Source organism: Antechinus flavipes, chromosome 3, assembly GCF_016432865.1.
Source record: "Antechinus flavipes isolate AdamAnt ecotype Samford, QLD, Australia chromosome 3, AdamAnt_v2, whole genome shotgun sequence".
NCBI lineage: Eukaryota > Metazoa > Chordata > Mammalia > Dasyuromorphia > Dasyuridae > Antechinus > Antechinus flavipes.
Genome location: NC_067400.1, coordinates 560,899,930 through 560,920,838, shown reverse-complemented (window position 1 = coordinate 560,920,838; position 20,909 = coordinate 560,899,930). Strand labels below are relative to the sequence as shown.

The 20,909-nt window shown below is 44.7% G+C and overlaps 1 long non-coding RNA gene across 1 annotated transcript; it reads left to right on the top strand.

The window, feature by feature from the left end:
- Positions 1–2,750: 2,750 nt before the first annotated feature.
- On the top strand, positions 2,751–4,217 carry LOC127555400 (uncharacterized). Its single transcript, XR_007952209.1, has 2 exons — positions 2,751–3,210; positions 3,762–4,217. It is a non-coding gene; the product is annotated as an uncharacterized LOC127555400 (long non-coding RNA).
- The last annotated feature ends 16,692 nt before the right edge of the window (positions 4,218–20,909 follow it).

The window sequence follows — 20,909 nt, the reverse complement described above, 5'->3', positions numbered from 1 at the left end:
TTTGATGTGTAGCTTCCCCCAGAACACGTCCGACTCCAGGGCAGCCTCCGCACGGCCGCCGTGAATGTCTGCATGATTGACCATCTCAATAAGGTCAGCGTGTGGTCAGCGGGACAGTCAGTGACCCTCTGGGATGCTACAGACCGGCCATGGGGGGCCCTGAGTGTATGCGGCTCTGCAAGGGGGGCTCCTGAGAGTGGGCCCCCGAACCCGGCTGGGGTGGGCAGGGGAGCCTTTGCTCCCATAGCCCCAGCAGGGGCTGAAGCTCCAGAGGCTTAGAGCTGGGCCCTGCCCTGCGGCCGTCACTGCCGCCAACTCCTGCCCCTTCCCCTCCCTCCCTCGGGTCCAGCGAGCGACAATCAGGGCAGGAGAGGGACCGGGAGAGACTTCCTGTGGGAGATGGGGTTTTAGCTGGGACTTGGAATGCAGGGAGATCAGCAGTCAGGGCAGGAGGGAGAGTGTGCCAGGCTAAGGTAAAAAAATTTAAAAAGAGGAAAGGGAAGGGGTAAAAATAGATTAAAAAAATGGAAGAGCCGGGGCAGCCAGGTGGCGCAGGGGATGGAGCCCTGGCCGCCAAGTCAGGAGGACCTGAGTTCAAATCTGGCCTCAGACACTTAACACTTCTGGCTGTGTGACCCTGGGCAAGTCACTCAACCCCAACTGCCTCAAAAAAAAAAAAGCTGAGAACTAGAGATAGGCGGCTGGGAACAATTACGAAGCCGGTGTAAGATGGCACTTTAGTGTAAGTAGATCTGCCAGTATCTTCTTCCTTACTACAATAGGCCACGGCTGCCCACCCAAGAGTCCTCAAACTGGCTTTCAGGGATCCCTAGGTGGTGGTTTTTCAATTCTAAGTTTCTCCAATTGGACTTTTGCAAATGAGAGTCTAAAAAAGAAGTTTCGGAAGGTACCTGGGGGCGCGTCTATGGTCTTTACTGCTTCCTTGGTTCTTCATTGTATCTGTCCCAATTTATGAGCCCAATTTATGAAAATGATTTCCAAAAAGATAAAATAGGTCCAATTGAAACCATATCAAAGACCAGTTTCTATATTGTTCTAATTTTTGACTCAGCAAATTAATATTTAATAGAATAATAAATCACGTATCTTAAAGAAATCATTATTAGATGTTGGAGCCATCTGTAAGCTCAAAGCATGTGAGCCCTTTGATCTCAGAGGCGGCGTCTCCTGGGGTGGGAAAGAGCTCCGGTTTATTATGCCCTTCAGCCTCGGTGGTGATCGGCCAGCGCGGGGACAGTAGGCAGTGCCCAGTCACCGTTGGGGGAAGCACCCGTGGGCTGTGTCCGCCGATGGGAGGAGGATCGGGCCGTCCCACTCCCGTGGCCGCCGGCTGTGACCCTCGCTCACCGTTGCCATGACCACACCTCCCCACTCCCTGCTCCTAGGCGCCTCGGCAACATGGCAGAACGCTTCCTGGGCCCCAAAGGTCGGCCTTCGGAATCCCATAACTCAGCAAGCGGGGCCTGGCTCCTGCCGCCTCCCCAGGGCGGGAAGGGCAGAACCCCCGCGATCCCCACTGGGAAACTCAGCCGTGCAGTCTCCGCAGGGGGCCGGGGGCCGCTCTGGGCCCACTGCCAGAGTCCACCGGCAGCTTAGCGCTTTGGGCCCACTTCCATCTAGGATGCCAGAGCTCGTGGCCCGCCGGTCAGTGTCCGAGGTACCGCCACTACCTCCAGCTCTAATTAAAGTAAAAATGTAAACAAATATCACTTCCATGCAAAAAACAACAAAAACAACTTGATTTCCTGTTTGGAGGAAAAAATCTGTCTGGGCACAAATATCACCTGTCGATGTCCCCCACCCCTACCCCACAAGCCGGGGCCGTTCCGTCAGTGCGGTAGTTACCGTGGGCAGCCCCTCTGCCGAGGGCTGGGGGAATCGGGCCTAAAAAACAGCCCCTGCCCTGAAGTTCTCGTGTTAATGGGCAGACCACCGCAGGAGACAAGGCTGAGGCTTTACATGCAAAAGGGGGATTTTATCATTTATTCTGGAGGTCAAAGGGAGGTGCTCGACCTCACTGGCGGCTGGGAGGGGGCACAAGGCCCCTCACCGACGGGATGCCTTCCTTTCAGCATAACACCCCAGCCCCAGAGCCGTTTGTGTCTCCGAGCTGGGACTTGGATCAAACCAAGGGAGTCGGTGGCTGGAGTCAAGAGGAAGCGTGTTCCAGGCTGGGACACCCAGAGAAAAGGCCAGCGGCAAAATGGAGGTTGGGGAGCAAGATGTCAGACTGATGAGGTTTAGATGGGGGGAACCCAAATAAAGTGAGGGTCTCTGGCGGTCGGGGGGTTAAATAAGGTCTAGCGGCGGCGAAGGGCAGAGAGTTGTGAGGATTCCCTTCTGGCCGCACAAGCTCCTCTGCAAAGGAATTTACAGACCCGAAAACCTCCATTAGTAAAAGAGGTTTATTATGGGGATTGGAAGCAAGGTTCTGGTTAAGGGAACAGGTGAGCGTGGAGAGAAGAGGGCACAGGAAACAGCATTCCAGTGGGCAGAGGCCCTGGGGTGCCCGGCGTAGGGCTGGCATGTTGGGAACCTCTGCAAAGAGAGGGCTCTATAATAGGGGCTTTGGCTACAAGCTGAAGGGGCTCGGGGGTGGAGTCCCAGGTTGGCTCTTGCTGGGTTTCAGCTAGGGCTAAATTTTTTTTATTATACCTTTTTATTTACAAATTATATGCATGGGTAATTTTTCAGCATTGACAGTGGCCAAACCTTTTGTTCCAATTTTTCCCCTTAACCGGGGGAACCTGCCATCTGGGGAAGGGGTTGGGGGGAAGGAGGGGAAAAATTGGAACAAAAGGTTTGGCCATTGTCAATGCTAAAAAATTACCCATGTATATAACTTGTAAATAAGAAGCTATAATATAAATAAATAAATAGAAAATGATTAAAAGTTTTTAAAATATATGTTAAAATATTAGTTAAATACAATACAAGTAACATGTCCACACAGTTATTTTGCTGTACAAAAAGAATCGGACTCTGAAATAGTGTACAATTAATCTGTGAAGGAAATAAAAAATGTAGGCGGACAAAAACAGAGGGATTGGGAGTTGTATGTAATGGTTCTTAGTCATCTCCCAGAGCTCTTTCGCTGGGCGTAGCTGGTTCAGTTACTGCTCTATTGGAACTGATCTGATACATCTCATTGCTGGAGATGGCCGCGTCCATCAGAATACATCAGTTCATGTAAGTGTCTCCAGGCCTTCCTGAAATCATCCTATTGGTCACTTCTTACAGAACAATAATATTCAGGGCTAAAATTGGAATTGAATTCAGTGGGTTTCAGGCTGAGCCGGCCAAACCCCGATAACAAAGATGAAACTGTTTGTGCTTGGGGCGGGTCCCCTCACTGAGCCAGAGTCCAAGGCGGTTTTCTCCTTTAAGGATTTTCAGCCCTGGGTTCCCTCTTCAAGGTGACTGGTTATGAACAGTTTTGAATTCCAAACAGAGCACTTTATATTTGAACCTGGAGGCGATAGGAGCCCCTGGAGTATGTAAAGCGAAGACTGGGGGGGACTTTAGGAAAAGTCACTTTTAGTGGCTGGAGGATGGATTGGAATGGGGAGAAGCTCGAGGCAGGCAGACCCACCAGCAAAAAAATTGTTAATTGTTTAATGTTATTACTATTGCACCATTCATACAATTATATATATTTCAATACATCCATTGTACATTTTATTTTCTGTTTTTTTTTTTTTTTATTTTCCAATGACTGATGTTTTGTGTCTGTGATACAGAATGGAAGAGAAACTGAAACTGCAATGAACTTTTTTTTTTTTCATCTCTACTGATCAATAAACAGAACCACAGGACGTGCAAATCAACTCGTCATGAGAAATCTAGGTAGGCTAAATAGGATGAGAATGTTTGTTCCTACCAAAGATATCTGGAGGAAGAATGGAGGATTGGCATTGAGAAAAAATGCAGACAGCTAAGTGGGTACTGTCTGAAAGTTGGCATTCATCCCCGGCATTAAAAATATCAAAATAAGAAATACAGTGTTTTAAAAAAAAAAAAAAAAACAAAGAAAACACTGCTTCCAAAAAACTCTGATTGTCTTGGCACAAGCCCTGTGGGCAAAAAAACAACAACACATCACTTCCAAGAACTATTACAGAAAAAAGAAAGATCTCAACACGCCCATGGAATTCAGCTAACAATGGTTCAAGTATAAAAGATGTACTGAAAGTTCAGACACAGTCTTTAAAATCCAATACTTATTTGTATAATTGGCTGAAGGTATTTTAGATATTTCTCCACAAAATGCAATTTGGATTATCTCCCCTACCTTCTCCCTCCCTCCCTTAATGGGATATTCTTTGAGGGGGGGTAGAGTGGGCGATATCTCTCCTTATTTTATTTTAAAAAGTTAGTAGAGCTGGGCGGGGGTGGGTGGGAGGGAGAGCCACAATCCCCTGATTTAGGTTTGTTCTCTGTTGGGCCCCCTCAGTGGCGGGCAGTGTGGAGAGCCTGGGGAGCCTCGGGTCCCCGCGGCCAGGGCTGGATGGCGCAGTGTCTCTTGGGGGCTTCAGAGAGAAGAGACTGGAGAGAGGGGAGTCCAGGGGAGCAACGCTGCCCAGCCTTCCTCATTCCCTCCCTCCTCCGCAGCGGATTGTTTCAGTAATTCAGGTACAGGATGAGGACCTGCGCCAGACTGCTGGCAGGGTCACAGGAACACAGGAGAGTGGGGCGAGGTTGGTCCTTTTTTTTTTTTTTTTTTTTTTGAGGCAGTTGGGGTTGAGTGACTTGCCCAGGGTCACACAGCCAGAAGTGTTAAGTGTCTGAGGCCAGATTTGAACTCAGGTCCTCCTGACTTGGCGGCCAGGGCTCCATCCCCTGCACCACCTGGCTGCCCCGGCTCTTCCATTTTTTTAATCTATTTTTACCCCTTCCCTTTCCTCTTTTTAAATTTTTTTACCTTAGCCTGGCACACTCCCTCCTGCCCTGACTGCTGATCTCCCTGCATTCCAAGTCCCAACTAAAACCCCATCTCCCACAGGAAGTCTCTCCCGGTCCCTCTCCTGCCCTGATTGTCGCTCGCTGGACCCGAGTGAGGGAGGGGGAGGGGCAGGAGTTGGCGGCAGTGACGGCCGCAGGGCAGGGCCCAGCTCTAAGCCTCTGGAGCTTCAGCCCCTGCTGGGGCTATCGGAGCAAAGGCTCCCCTGCCCACCCCAGCCGGGTTCGGGGGCCCACTCTCAGGAGCCCCCCTTGCAGAGCCGCATACACTCAGGCCCCCATGGCCGGTCTGTAGCATCCCAGAGGGTCACTGACTGTCCCGCTGACCACACGCTGACCTTATTAATGAGATGGTTAACCATGCAGACATTCACGGCGGCCGTGCGGAGGCTGCCCTGGAGTCGGACGTGTTCTGGGGGAAGCTACACATCAAACGAGGGGGACGCGAGGGGGACATAAGGGAGAAGCAGAGATGCAGAGAAACTCCCCGGGAAATCTGGGGAAGGAGACGCAGCCCAGGAGCTTAGCTGTCGGAGGAGGCTTCACGGGGACGCGGGCCGGAAGGAAGATCTCGACAGGCCGAGGGACCATCTGTGGTTCCCCAGAAGCCATTAAAGAAGCAGAGCCGGATCGGGGGGCGCCGTCCCAGGGGCTGGAAGGGGCACCGCGACACTGTCTCCTGTCTCAGAGGGGAGAGGGCTCTGAGCGGGGCCGGGGGGCAGCGCGCGGCTCCGGGGCTGGCGGGGGGCTGGGAGCCTGACACAAGACAAAAAGCCTACGTTTTAAAGGTGAAATAGAGGGGCTTTGGCAACAGCTTGGGCTTGGGAGGTGAGGGAGCCACAGGGGATGAGGAAGTCAGGGTTACCTGGAGGCTGTGAGCCGAGGGAACTGTGAGGATGATGGACACTACAGGAAAGTTTGCAGGAGGGGAGAATTCCCTGGAAAAGATAAGTCCATGATGAGTTTATGTTTCCTGGACATCCAGTTTTGAGATGAAAAGCAGCTGGAGCTGTGAGACTGGACCTTGCGGGAGAGTTTAGGAAATTAAATTGGAGGATCCTTAGCATAGAGATGGTCATTGAAGTCACGGGAGCTGATGAGATCAACAAGTGCAGGTATAAAGAGAAGAGATGAAAAAGGGCCCAGGAGAGAATCCTGAGGGACAACCATGGTTGGAGAGACTGAGAAGGAGCTGTGTGAGAGGCCGGGGGAGACAGTGGTATCCTGAAAACTTAGAGAAAAGGGGGATTCATGAGATGATTCAGACCCGTTCCAGTGGTCTTGTGATGAAGAGAGCCATCTGCACCCAGAGAAGACTGTGGGGACTGAGTGGGGACCACAGCATCACATTCTCACTTTTTGTAGTTATTTGCTTGCATTTTATTTTCTTTCTCATTTTTTCTTTTTGCTCTGATTTTTCTTGCGCAGCAAGAGAATTTTATAAATATGAATACATATATTGGATTTAACATATGTTTTTATCATGTTTAACATATATTGGATTACTTGCCATCTGGGGAGAAGAGAGAAAATTGGAACACAAGGTCAGTGTTGGAAAATTATCTCCTTCCATATGTTTTGAGAATAAAAAGCTTCAATTAAAAAAAGGCAGAGAGAAAAGGGTGACTGATGATGTCAAAGGCTGCAGAGAAGTCAAGGTGAGTGAGGATTAAGGAGAGTCCATTGGAAACCCAATGATAGGTGGTCAAGGAGAGAGTGAGAAAAGATCAAGTGAAAGTACTTATGGCCTTCTGAAGTTTAGACAAAAAGGGCAGCAGAGATATCCAGGTAGATAATGGGAGGAGAGGGATCAAGTGAGAGTTTTTTGAGACTAGGAGAGACTTGGTTTATAAGCAGTGCAGAAAGAACCGGTATGATGAAGTTCTGGGTAATTAGTGGGTCTGGCAGAGAAAGCCTGAAGATTATATTACTCCCTGAGGCAAATAGAGAAGGGCACTGATGGGGATCAGCTCAGCCCAGCAATATAATACTTCTAACTATTCTAGTCTATTTGGTCTTATTTTTTTTAATTCTTTCTATCACAACTCTCACATATCCTTCCCCAGTCAGGTTGTTCTAACTGCCCCCTGAGCAGATCATATTTATTCCATTCCTGTCTTTGCTTGTGTTCTAACCTCCTAAAAAGCCCTCCTTTATGGGGCAGCTGAGTTCAAATCTGGCCTCAGACACTTAACACTTCTTAGCTGTGTGACCCTGGGCAAGTCACTTAACCCCAGTTGCCTTAGGAAAAAAAAAAAAAAAGCCCTCTTTTTTTCTTTCTGTTTCTCCAAGCACACCCCCTTGCAAAAGCTCAATATCTTATTTTTTCCTACAAGTCTTCTAGGACAGGACTTACTTAAACTGGGGATTCTCCCAAAGTCTTGGGAAACCCCATCTTACTGTATTCAATCAGAAAGACAAATTATGATGTCAAATCTCCGAAGTTAATTTTCTCCTATAAATCTGCCCATGGCCTAAGCAATCTTTGTTAAATCTCTTTGGAGTCCACCATGCGGCCTTTCTTTCTCCTTATTATAGCTAACTCTTTTAAGTGCTAAATCCTTTTAGGGTTAGTCCACCAATCTTCCCTTGCTAACCCCCTTTTGGGGTTAACCTGCTGAACTTATCTATGGATTTAGTCTGTCAGTTAATGGCATATTCTCTTTCTCCTAGTTAATTATGAGTTCCACTAGGGAACTTGTCTTTTCCCTTGTTAATTGTTAAAACCCCTTTCCTTGCTAACTATATACTTTCCTAAATCTATTTTACTTTTACCACTCCTGGTGTCTATTTTACCTCTTCATTTTGTTCCTAATTTCTTCTCACAGATAAAGGCATCTTTTGGACATTGTGAATTAGTCACATGTGCCTCGTGTCTTAGTTTAAAACTAGAAATTGCTACCCTGACCTCAACAAGTATACAGGGAGAGATTCTTGACTGAACAACCAAATGATTCTGGCCATTCTTCCTGAAAACCAGTGGATGCAGTTGTTGAAATAAGTTTCACTTTGCTGAAAACAACCCTTTGCTGAAGGGTTTTTGCCAAGTTGCTTTCCAAGCCAAACTTTCTGCAAACTGAACAAAAGGATTCATCCAAAGTGGGTCTGACCAATGGGCCTTCAGGCCAGGCTTCTGCATGGTCTCAAACAACTTATATCTCCTACCTCTTCCATGGTCATAGCCAACCACTACTCTCCCTTCCCTGAAGACAAATTGAGCTCTGTGATTTCTGGGCCTGTGAATAGGTCCTCTCTCCTGCCAAAAGGGAACCTTCTCCAGCCTTCTTTCCACTGCAATAGCTAAACCCATATTTGTTTATTTTGCTTTTGCTTTTTTGTTCCTATTTTTAAATTTTTCTTTTTTTATTAAAATTTTTTATTTTCAAAACATATGCATACTTTTCTTTTTTTTACATTAAATTAAAAGTTTTTTATTTTTATTTTTTTTATTTTGAAAAAAATTTCTTTACATTATCCCTTGCACTCACTTCTGTTCCGACTTTATCCCTCCCTTCCTTCACCCTCTCCCCCAGATGGCAAGCAGTCCTATACATGTTAAACAGGTTACAGTATATCCTAGATACAATATATGTGAGCAGAACCAAACAATTCTCTTGTTGCACAGGAAGAATTGGATTCAGAAGGTAGAAATAACCCAGGAAGAAAAACAAAAATGCAAACAGTTTATATTCATTTCCCAGTGTTCTTTCTCTGGGTGTAGCTGCTTCTGTCCATCCTTGATCAATTGAAACTGAGTTAGATTTTCTCTTTGTCAAAGAAATCCACTTCCATCAGAATACATCCTCAAACAGTACCGTTGTTGAGGTATATAATGATCTCCTGCTTCTGCTCATTTCACTTAGCATCAGTTCATGTAAGTCTCTCAAAGCCTCTCTGTATTCATCCTGCTGGTCTATATGCATAATTTTCAGCATTTACCCTTGCAAAAGTCCTTGTTCCAAATTTTTTTCCCTCACTTTCCCCCACCCTCTCCTCTAGATGGCAAGTAATCCAATTTATGTTAAATATGTGAGTCCCTTTCCCTCCTTTAAGATCTCTTTGGAATGTAGAGACACTGCTGGATCAAAGGGTATGCACAGTTTGATAGCCCTTTGACAAAGTCTCTCCAGAATGGCTGGATTCGTTCACAGCTCCACCAACAATGCATCAGTGTCGCAGTTTTCCCGCATCCCCTCCAACATTCATCATTATTTTTTCCTGTCATCTTAGCCAATCTGACAGGTGTGTAGTGGATCTCAGAGTTGTCTTAATTTGCATTTCTCTGATCAGTAGTGATTTAGAACACTTTTTCATATGACTATAATGGTTTTAGTTTCTTCATCTGAAAATTGTTTTGAACCCATCTTTTAAAACACCTTCCTCACTCCCATGATTTCATCCATACCTTTAACTGTCCACAGTTCTTTGTGCCATTCTTATATCCTCTACCTTTTGCCTTGTAATGTATTTTATTTCTTCCACTGGACTGTGAAAAAGAACTTTATTACAAAGATTGTGCCTTTTTGGTGTCTACTCTGCATGATCTCAGAGCTCTGAAGAGTAGGTTCTAAATAAGTGTGTGAGTGAATGAATGAAAGGATCTTACATCTGCAGGAGCAGAAAAAAAGTATATATGGCACTTTGGGGTCTCCCTCAGCCAGATGTCCTAGGTTTGAGGCATATTTCTGTTTAGCATCCACTCTAAAACCATAGCTGAATGGCCCCCACAAATGTGTTGTTTTTTTTTTTTTAATTTAATTTTATTTAATAATAACTTTGTATTGACAGAATCCATGCCAGGATAATTTTTACACAGCATTATCCCTTGCAATCACTTATGTTTCGTTTTTTCCCCTCCCTCCCTCCTCCCCCCCCCAAGATGGCAAGCAGTCCTATATATGTTAAATAAAATGTGTTGTTTTTACCAGGCCAACCGGAGGACGTATTATTTTAAAGCAAAAGACATTTGATTCAACAATACAAAAAAGTAAATGAGAAGAAAGACTTGTCCTCTCCCCCTAAACACAGAAGTACACTATCCCACAGTACAGATGAGGACACATACACAAAGGTTCTATGTTGCCAGAGCAACTCATGCTTCTGGGCTGAGCGGATTCAGCTAGAATACTTCTCCAGCTTTGACTCTGCTGCTTGCTTTTCCTCAAGCTACAGATGCGTGTGTGTGTGTGTGTGTGTGTGTGTGTGTGTGCCCATGGGTACGTATAAGCACAGATATACACCTGTGTATATACACACATCTATCACCTGGGTGGACATATACAGGTGTATGTGTTTATGTGTGTGGGGTACTGCTGCTGTTTTATGGCTTTTTCCTATTCTCTTTAGGGAGGGTTTTCAAGCTCTTTTTTTAGCACATAGCCTTGGGGTAGAGCTAGCATTTTTGTAATTTAAATCCAAAAGCTGCAGTCAGCCAGAAGAAACACTCAATCTTAAATAAATCTTTTTTGAAATTCTTTTTCTCTGCTACCACTTAGAGTCCCTCAGTCTAAAATTTCAGGGTATGTATATCATATCCCTAGAGTGCTAGCCTGGGTCCCTGCAAATCATCCAGGAGTTCTACTTAGCAAAATTGTGAAGCAGCTGGGTAGAGCTACCAGGAAGAACTTCCTTGCAATTTGCAACTCTTAATCTACTTTTGAATTCATGCAAATCATTTTGTGGGTAAGATTTAAAGGAGCTAAGTAAACTTTGCTCCACTCATCCCCAACAACTAACTCAATAAGCTCTTTATAACATAGAACTGGTGCTTGTGCATCTTGGAAAGAAAAATCTGTAAGAAATGACCAGCAGGATGAATACAGAGAGGACTGGCAAGACTTACATGAACTGATGCTGAGTGAAATGAGCAGAACCAGGAGATCATTATATACCTCAACAATGATACTGTTTGGGGATGTATTCTGATGGAAGTGGCTTTCTTTGATAAAGAGAAGATCTAATTCAGTTTCAATTGATTAAGGATGGATAAAAGCAGCTAAAATGGGGTGGAGGGAGGGAGGAGAAAAATCGGAACAGAAGTGAGTGCAAGGGATAATGTTGTAAAAAATTACCCTGGCATGGGTTCTGTCAATAAAAAGTTATTAAATTTAAAAAAAAAAAAGAAGAAAACAAAAAGGGAGTAAAAAGGGTTATACTCCCTCCATTAATTAATCAATTACCTAAGATAAGATTGACTGAAGAATCCTATCCAGACAGAGTATTCTTTGCCCCAGAATCCCTACATTCCCTGCTCTTCTTTTTTTTAATTAAAGATTTTTATTTTCAAATGGATAATTTCAACATTCACCCTTACAAAACCTTGTATTCTAAATTTTTTCCCTCCCTTCTGATGCGGCTCTAGTGGTAGAGAATTGATGTGAGGATCCCCTCTGGTCTCGGTGCAGGTCCAATGTGAAAGAATTCACGAACCCAAAATCTGTTTGTGGCAAAAGGAAGTTTTATTGTTCGCTAAGAGGGAATTTCCTTAGTGGGCAAATTCTTAATCAAGAGATCTGCCAAGAATGTGTGAACAGCAACCTATTTTATGAGCAAATCTTGGCTGGAGGAGATTGGGGGGGGGGGGCAGTTTGAGGTGATTATCAGACCAAGATCTCCAATTGAATGAAGTCATTTTAAGGGCTTTTTTCCCAGAGCCTGGAATTTCCTGAAGAGGATGGGCACCCCCAAAAGATCAATGGAGGGTGATTTGACCAAGATCTCCAATTGAATGACTCCATTTATCTGAGAAAAGGTTTGTCTGAAAAGAAAAGCTTTTTCCAGACTTTTTGGAGTTTGAGACCCTGAATCTCTCTTCTTTTACAGATTAAAGAAGACACAGTTTCAGAGTTCACCCCCATTGCTTCCCCCCAAAGTCAAGGGGGACAGTTTCAGGGTTCACCCTCGTTACTTCTCTCCACCCCCTTCCCTAGATGGCAAGTAATCTAATATATGTTAAACATGTACAATTCTTCTATACTTGTTTCCAAAAATATGCTGCAAAATTAGATCAAAAAGGAAAAAAATGAGAAAGCAAACAACCACAAAAGTGAAAATGCCATCTTGTGGTTCACACTCAGTTCCCACAGTCCTTTCTCTGGCTATTGATGACTCTCTTCACAAGATCATTGGAACTGGCATCAGTCATCTCATTGTTGAAAAGAGCCATGTCCATTAGAGTTGATCATTGTATAATCTTAGTAGAAAAAGCACTGTTTAATACTCTAGCTGAAAGGGGTCATAACTTGCAGTAGCCTGCAGTCTAGGGTAAATCCAGGGAGCCCAGTACACCAATCCATCCAAAAGAAAACGATCCAGTGGCCAGGAAGCTACCTAGCCAAGTTTGTTGGCAGTAGCTGCTTCCTTTCCTGGCTCTGAGAAGGAAGAGGGACAGGATATCCATGCAAGAAAGGGGGACAAGTCGATGGTCTCCACACAAATTAATGACCTTCACCCATAAGAGCTTTCAAATTAACCACAGTAGGACACATCACTTCTGAAGTAAGAAACACATAGAGAAAAGCCTGGGTTAGAGAGGAGAAAACGTCTGTCTGTTGGCCCTACAGAAATACCCTCAAGCTCCATGAATTTGCTGACAAACTGCCTTCTTCCCCAAGGCAGCCATAATTAAGTGTGAAGTGCTCATGGAGGGACACTAAATTGTTTTTTTTTAACATAGTGTTTTATTTTTTCCCAATTACAAGTAAAATCATTTTTAACATTTGTTTTTAAAAACTTTTGAGTTCTAGATTTTCTTCCTTTTCCCACCTCCAACCCCCCACATTGAGAAGACAAACAATTCTATATAGGTTATACATTTGAAGTGATGCAAAACATTTACATAAGTCATGTTGTGACAGAAAACATAGGATCCCCTTCCCAAAAAAAATCCTCAAAAAATAAAGAAAAAAAAATTATTTCAGTCTGTATTCAGACATTATCAATTAGTTCTTTCTCTGAGAATAGATAGAATTTTTCATCATATGTCCTTCAGAGTCATCTTGGATCATTGAATTGCTGAGAATAACTGTCATTCACAGCTGATCATCTTACAATATTGCTGTTAGTTTGTACACAGCACATTTCACTTTGTGTCAGTTCATGGAAGTCTTTCCAAGTTTTTCTGAGAGCATTCTGCTCATTTCTTATAGCACAATACTATTCCATCATAATCACATACCACAGCTTATTCAGCCATTTCCCCAACTGAAAGGCATCCCCTCAATTATTAATTCTTTGCCTTGAGAAAAGAGCTGCTATAAATATTTTTGTATATATAAGTCCTTTTCCTTAAAAAAAAAAAAATCTCTTTTGGGATACAGACCTAGTAGTAGTATTGCCAGGTCAAAAGGCATGTATAGTTTTATAGACTTTGGACAGAATGCCAAGTTACTCTACAGAATGATTGAATCAGTTCCTAATTCTACCGAGTGCAATAATATCTCATCTTTCTTATATTCCCTCCAACATGTATCATTTTCCTTTTCTGGACTATTAGCTAATTATACAGGTAAGAGATAGTATAGAGGGACAAAGCATCCCAGAAGCTTAGACTCCTGTATCAGAAAGAATCCAGGGCATCACTTTATAAGAAGCAGCTGCTGAGGAAGGCTGCTACCTCCTTCTCCCCCAAAGCCTTCCCAGCTCCTAGGCAGCCACAAAGCAGCTCCGGGAGACACAGTGGGGACTGCGACCTCCTTGGAGGTAGAGAGGTGGTCTCAGCATCCTCCTGTGGGTCCAGTGTCAACCTGCACGGACAGACAGTCCATCAGATGCATTTGGCTTTCTCTGGGCGCAGACACCCTGTTGTCCCCAGCTCTTTTCCACTCAGAATACAGGAGATGATGCTGTGACCAATGGGTTCTCCCGACTTCCAACAAAGAAATGTACTTCTGCCTCAAGCTTCCGTGAGATCCACAGAAGAGAAGCTTCTGGCATTCCTATTCTTAGGGTCCAGGGTCCTTGCCCTAGCTGAGAGAGCTTGCCTGGGTCAATGAGAGTGACTGCGGGGAGCTGAATGTCCTATCCTGGCCAGAATCAGGGCAGCAATCTTCTGGTCTGGGGCAGCAGAAAAGCCCCGTGGGTAGAGATCGTGCACTTGCAGGAGTCACGGGGCTTCATAATCCAAAATTAAATTCATTTAAAAAAACAAAACATCTAAAAAAGAAAAGATGTTGATACCCTGTAGTCTCCTTCTGATGGGTCTCTCACTATAGCACATCTGAAGGGTCTGCCCATTGGATTCCCCACAGATTTGTGGGGTTTGCAGGGCTCACTGGTTCGCATAGGCAAACTCAGGAAGTAAGGCTCCGTCAGCTGGTTAGCTGCTAGGTGGTACAGTGGATAGAGTGTCAGGTCTGGAGCCATCCTCTCTTTACCCTCACCTATTTCCCCCACCAGACTTTATGCCTCTCTTCTAACCTTTCTAACCTTACTTCCCAATCCCTATAATAAACCCTTTTATCAATCTAGGTTTTCAGGTCTGTAAATTCCTTTACAGAGAACCTCTGTGCCACCAGAAGGGGCTTCCGCCAAACTCCCTATCCTTGTGCGGAATCCCAAGGGGGTGCAGGGGAGCCAAACCTCTCCCTTAGGTTCTCTGAACCCCGAACTTTTCACTAGACCTTATCATTTAACTCCCTGACCACTAGAAACCCTAATCTCATTTTGGTTCCCTGACCAGGAAGCTCGAAAAATTAGACATCTTCATTGGTGACCAAATGGAACCCCAGAACTCTGGACATTCAGAACCACGTTGGGTTTTGAGCTGTTGGAGCAGCAGAGAGAATATCTGTGTTCTCTGACACAAGGCCTCCTCTTATCTCTATCTCTAAAGATGGTAGACACCCACTGGGTCTGGGCTGTGAGCAGTATTCTCCCAGGAAGAATATCTGCATTTTCTGATGAAAAGCCTCCTTTTGTCACCTCTATCCCTTGAGATAGTGGGACTGGGAAATCCTGAAACTTAACCCCTCTGCCTCTTCCTTGAGCAGAGACATTTGGCTTGAGGAAAATCCCCTAACCGAAAGCTTAAGATGCTTATGTTTTGCTGGAAGGGAGTCAGACTCTCTCTGCCCAGCCCCTCCAGAGACAAAGGACCTTCCTTTGCATGGCAAGGCACGCCTAAATTCCTTTTTCTCCCACCAGACCTGAATCCTGGTCCTTTCAGCTTTTCCAGGATTCTGCTTTTAAAGCCTTGCCCTGAAGTAGGAGAGAAGTGTCTCTTAAGAAAGCTGAACATCTCCCTCCCCTTCCCCCCCACCACCAAGGAGACACACGGCCATTCTGGGGACCCCTCTCAGGGGTCCAAGGCCAGCACTTTCTTTGATCTGTGCCGGGGAGATAACTGGAGAAACTTAAGAGAAGCCGTGCGTGAGCCTTTCTCCCACTCCACTCCTGGGGTATTTAATGATCAGGCTGTAGCCACCAGGAGAAAGGTCACTGAATTGGGGTGAGCTTGGAGACATGTCTCTACCTTGGTTGCTGCTCCCAGGAACTATAGGGTTTGAGCGGTCTCTCCTTCAGGTCTTGCTCTTCCAGCAAGTTTTGGGGGTTTAGACGACCTCCCCCTCCCTTAAGTTCCAGCGTGGAATCGCCAGAGGAGCCCTCTCTATTCGGGAAGCACTGGGTAAGATGGCATTTCTTTCTCCCCCACTCTTGCTTTACACCTCTGGTCTTTCCTCCCCATCCCCCATAGAGTGGGGATCACAGAGGAACTCAAGGCCTTTTTCAGACCTCTCCCATATGGCTTGGCAACCTATCATTTAAACGCTCCTATGCTGTCCCCTTATTGGGGTACTGTACAGGGGGGAGATTGGGGACTCAATCTTATCTTCTCAAATCTCTGGAAAAGTTTTCCACCAACTTTTGAACCAACAGAAGTTTACCTTTAATCTGGAGATCGGGCCATGTCCCTCCCAGAACCTTTGCCTGACTCTCCAAGGAGCCGCAGCTTCCAGCCCTCTCAGGAAGACTTGTCCCATACATTTTAAAACCCAACTGGGTTTCCCTGATTTGGTCATCCTGCCTTAGAGCAGTGCCTCCTGTCCCAGCCTTTTAACTGTGGAAGCCTCAAAACCATATTTTTGCATGCTCATGAGCTGTCCACAAAGACAGGATCCAAACTGCTCTCTGTTGTTTTTTTTCCCCTAATCCCGGAGCACTTACTTAAACCTTCCTCAGCTCCTTGTGGAGAGATGAATAGCCTAGCTGTGGAAACTAGATTATGTCCTTTCTCTCACTTTCCTATCCAACTTTACAGGTGGGAACTTTTCGCTCCTAACTCCTAAAACTCAGTCCCCAAAACTTTTGTCTTTAGTATATTTTTTTCCTATTTTTTTCTGGATTGGCATTCTATGCTTCTGCCAGCACTTAAAGGTTTCTTTTCTAGGTTCCAACCCTGGCCAAAGCTGAGGCTTTAAGAAAGACCTTTGGAATGATGGTTGGGGAATAAAATTCCAAAGCAATTTAATTAAATTGTGAAGAGAGTGAAGATAGCTTCTTTCTTTCTTTTTTCTTCTCATTCCCTGATTGCAGTAGGGAAATGAGGAATTAGAGGGAGAGACTGAAACTATTTGAAAACTCCTTAACTACTTTCAATTTGGTGAATACCTTTAGGCTGCCTCTTAAAAAGGAAAAAAAAAAGACTTTCTTGTTGCCTTTTCTCTAGCTTGCAGAATTCCCTTGTGGAGATTCCAATGATCTCTCTCTAGACTTGTTTTTTATTCTATAGCTGGTCCCTGACAAATTCTCCTTTGCTCAGGGAACATTTTGTTGCTCTCCTTCTCTAGAGAAGGACGACGGGCTATAGAATCTGGATACTGTCTAGAGTGAGACAAGAGGTTATTGAATCAAGAACACTAAAGCTTTTTTCCCTAGAAGTCAAGGAATTCAGTCTTTCCAGTGGTGGTAGATTTCCTATTGGGTGACCATTCGTGAGTTTTTTTTTTCAGTAAGCCATCCCCCTCGTTCCCCCACTTTCTATAACTGGGAGGTGTGATGACTGCGTATTTAAAATCAGCCAGAGTCAGGGATTCAGGTTAAGGGAAAAATCTTCAATCTTTATTCTCAGTAGAGGTGAAGAAGGACTGCAATAGCAATATGGCCAGCTGAGACAGGAAGCCAGCTAGCAGAGGGGGATTGGAGGTGAAGGGCGGTCACGATAGCAATGCAAGCAGCTGTGACAAGACACCAGCCAGCAGTCTCTCCTTCCGATTCCCTTTCTACTCCCTTGCCTCCACCCACCAAAATCGTCATTTCCTATACAACACATCAGGACTTGCACAAAGAGTGGGCAGGGGCCATTCTTTCTCCAAGCATATATAGTAATAGAGTATGGTCCAATTACTATTTAGCCTCACGTGCTTGGGACCTCAAGGCATCAACTCGAGCTTCAGCCCATTACATCTCCCGCTTTCTTTTGTTTTAGAACACAGGTGGTCATGCCATCCCTGACTCCTCAGAGAGGTCAGAGCCCCCAAGGGGAGGTGAAAGAACCGAAAAGGAGGTGATCATGACACCCCTGACATCTCAGGAAGGGAGATGAAAAGCACAAAATGGAAGTGGGGGTTGCTAGCGGGTCTCTGGGCTGAAGGGTCTTATTAGAAACAGGTATGCACAAATCCATCAGCATGGGAGGTATTACACAAGCACATAGCAATAATGCAGATGACCCTCCCCACAGTCAGTGCAGGCTTGATGTGGTGTAACAAACATGAATTGTACACGCAAGTAACGGTATAACAAACAATATGAATCAACATGGTGTTGTAAAAGATTGCCAGAAGTCCTAGAAGGAGAGTATGTAAACAGCAGTCACACATACGCCTTCTTCAGCAGCCAAGAGATAGTCCAAAACCAATCTATTGTCCATTGCTTCACATGTCAGGAAATCCAATGATCCCCCCCAAGTTTTTGAAGTCCTGCAAAAGTCTTTTTATGTGTTAGAGAATCCAATGATTCCAGCAGATTTTGAAGTCCTGTAAGAGTCTTATCATTTCTCAGAAAATTCAATGATTCCTGAGGGCTTTCAAGTCCTACAACAATCTTATGTCTCAGAGAATCCAATGATTCCTGAGGGTTTTCAAGCCCTACAACAATCTTATCATGTCTCAGAGAATCCAATGATTCCTGAGAGTTTTCAAGCCCTACAACAATCTTATCATGTCTCAGAGAATCCAATGATTCCTGAGGGTTTTCAAGCCCTACAACAATCTTATCATGTCTCAGAGAATCCAATGATTCCTGAGGGTTCTCAAGTCCTACAACAATCTTATCATGTCTCAGAGAATCCAATGATTCCTGAGGGTTTTCAAGCCCTACAACAATCTTATCATGTCTCAGAGAATCCAATGATTCCTGAGGGTTTTCAAGCCCTACAACAATCTTATCATGTCTCAGAGAATCCAATGATTCCTGAGGGTTTTCAAGTCCTACAACAATCTTATCATGTCTCAGAGAATCCAATGATTTCTGAGGGTTTTCAAGTCCAACAATTTTCTATGTCCATGAGTCAAACGCCATAGCTGCCATGCTCTTTCAATGGTGAGCACAATCAGCAACAGAACCACCCGATATTTCTTGAGTTTTCTCCTTCGTTTCAAGGATGTGCTCTGTCTCTCTGTGATGGACAAGGCGAATATAGCTCATTGGCACCCATCTGATTCCTTCTCCTCCTGTAAAAATACAAGCAAACCCTCTTCCCCAAGCAGTTAACCTATCTAATTCCCTTCTATTTACCACTTTCTGGATCTCTCCACATCACCTGGCGATTATCTAAAGATAGTAGAGCTGTTTGCACTGGACACTATCCTGTTGTGTTAAAAGGCCTGTAATCTCCCCACCTGTAATCCTGATTGCTTTTCTGTTGGTTGATGACATCAGAGTCCTGAATTTCTAAAGTCTCTCTGGGTGTAACCTCAGTTGCTATCATGCCCCATTTGTCTTTTGATTGATGCCTTGGAGCTGGGCCTGCCTCTCATTTCTCTGGGTCAATCTACATTCAGAGGCCCAGTGAAAGCCTTGGTTACATTTTGGACATGGGGTTTTGAGTTTTATTCCCTCACTCTATCTCTCTATCCCACTCATTCTATCTCTATATCTACAATAAGCTCTCAAATGTCCAACTTTTCCACACTGAAAGCATCTACGAGTTTCTTTAGAATTCCTTTGCCAAGAAGGACCCTGTCTTCCCATATTCAACATAGTTTGGGTATAATAAACATTTGTGCCCACTGTGGCACAGCATCTTATGATCTCCTCTAAAAGAGCATCCTTGTGCAGCCCTAGTATAATTCTTCTGCAAACCTCATTAGCATTTTCCTTAGCAAGTTGCCTTATCAAAATGTCTGTTACTGCATTTTCCCCATTTGTTCTCGTGATAGCTGTCTGCAAACATCCCACAAAGTCAGCAAAGGGTTCATCTGGCCCTTGTGTTATTTTTGTGAAGGCCCCACCCTTGTCATCTTTATTGCGGAGAGAAGCCCACGCTTTGATAGCATTAGCAGCAATTTGCTCATATGCTGCTATAGAATAATTAATCTGTACTGCGACATCTGCATAGAAACCTACACCTGTTAGTAGGTCACGGTGATTGCAGCATGAACTCCACTTTGACTGTTTTGTTGGGCTTGTATCCTACAGAGCTCACTGTATTCAGAAAGTTCTGTCCAGGTTCTAGGCATATCTTTGCTATAGATTTCCAGTCATTAGGGGTCAAGATTTCAAAAGCCAAATTCTGTGATAACATCTTAACATAAACTGATGTAGCCCCATAAAGAATGCAAGCCTTTTTCAGGTCTTTGAGGATTTCTATATTAAAAGGAGCATAATTTCTACTTTCTTGACCTGAAGAATTAAACTGTTGAATTACAGGAAAAATGTGGTGTTGAAATTCCAATACATTTCTGCCTTCCGCTTTGGTCTTAATTAGTCCCTTTTGCAATCTAGTCATAGGAGAGGCTGGATGCTGGGGGGAGGTGCTGGTGCTGTCACTGCCCCCCCACTACCCCTCCTCCCTCCATCTCAGAGGATGGAGTTGACGGAGGAGAGTCAATTACCTGATCCTTAGGTGGGGCTGAAGCGGCCTCAGATTCACCCCACTCTTGAGCCTCACTTAAATCTCCATGCCTGTGGGGATATGGTCATTAATCTGCTCTTTGTCTTCCTCCTTTATCTCAGGCTTCCCCATTTGGCTATTCCTAGAGCCTTTTCCTTTTCTCCTAGAACTTATCCGGTATCTTAAGGCTAACTGTATTATATTGTATAAATAGAATACTTAGATGGAAATTGAATGAGGACCATTTCGTTGTAATATGCGGAGAGCTGTTGCCCGATTAATGCCCAATTATCTGGAGAGATTTGCTCTTCCTCTAAGAACCAAGGGGAGGTGCGTTTTAATGTACCCAGAAGTCTAGCTGCCTGTTCCCAAGTTATAAGTAGCCCTCGTCCTTCTATCAGCTTAAGCAGGCTTTCTATAGGGTCACTCCTGAGTGGGGGTGGGGGGTTGGGGTGGGGGATGGAGAATCTTTAGCTAGGATCTGTCCCATTTCAGCCAAAAAAGGATAATAGTTTAGTCTATTATATTCACCTAAGTTCCTAGTCACTGGAGACTTCTTCAGTGAAAGTAGGGTCCTTGGTTCCCACGCTTGGGCGCCAAATGTGATGACCGCATATTTAAAATCAGAGCCAGGAATTCAGCTTAAGGGAAAAATCTTCAATCTTTATTCTCAGTAGAGGTGAAGAAGAATTATGATAGCAATATGGGCAGCTGCGACAGGAAGCCAGCTAGCAGAGGAGGATTGGAGGTCAAGGGTGGTGGCGATAGCAATGCTAGCAGCTGTGACAAGACACCAGCCAACAGTCTCTCCTTCCACTTCCCTTTCCACTCCTCTGCCTCCACCCACCAAAAACGTCATTTCCTATATAACACATCA